This window comes from Hydra vulgaris, chromosome 15 (assembly GCF_038396675.1).
Source record: "Hydra vulgaris chromosome 15, alternate assembly HydraT2T_AEP".
Taxonomy (NCBI): domain Eukaryota; kingdom Metazoa; phylum Cnidaria; class Hydrozoa; order Anthoathecata; family Hydridae; genus Hydra; species Hydra vulgaris.
In genome coordinates, this window is record NC_088934.1 from 30,240,389 (window position 1) to 30,241,272 (window position 884).

The window sequence follows — 884 nt, forward strand, 5'->3', positions numbered from 1 at the left end:
TCCAAAATCCTGAGCTGCAGTTTATGATATTAACTGCTAATTTTTGTTTTCATTTTTGCTTCGTAAATTTGGATGCTGCAGCTATAAATTAAAAAAAAATAGAAATTAAAAAAACGAATAAGATACCAGATATAGTATAAATAAAAAAGTATTTTCTTATTGTAGAGTAATCACTTCTGAAGTTCGGAGAGGTTTCCATTATGACATTTTCTTATTTATATAAGACATTAAGGAAGATTTAAAATATTTGATTCAACTAATACTAAACTATATCTAAAGTTATGTAAAGGATTTTTTTACAATGCTTTTATTCACTATTATAGGTTGCCTTTACTACGGCTAAAGAGCCGCGGTGAATGCATAATAGAGACACCCAACTCGAGGCTTTAACCTAATGCCATGTTTAATTATTAAGAGTCTCATGCTCAATAGCCTAAGTTTTAGCCCAACTTTTTAATAATTCATTTTACAGTTTTTATAAATAAAAAAAAATAAAAATCTAAATAGAAGAAAGAAAATACAATAAAACGATTTTGTAATAAAAATAATAAAGAACGCGGAAACTCGAAAGAAGACCGGCAGGTCTTGTCACCGAGAACCGCTGAAGTAAAACACTTATTTTAACTTTAAAATTATATAAAAAGCATATACACAAATAACGTTTTTTCACATTAAACATTAGTCTACAGAATAAAATAATTAAATAAACTTGAAAATATATTAAAAGTAAATCAATATATTTGTAATTGAAAAAATTAGTTTTTTAAGATTTTGTTTAAAAAAATTTAAAGTACAATCTTTAGAAATATCAATTGGAGCATTTAAAATTACATTGTTCCATAAAAATAGTCCACGAAAAGAAATACAAAATTTTCCAAAATTAG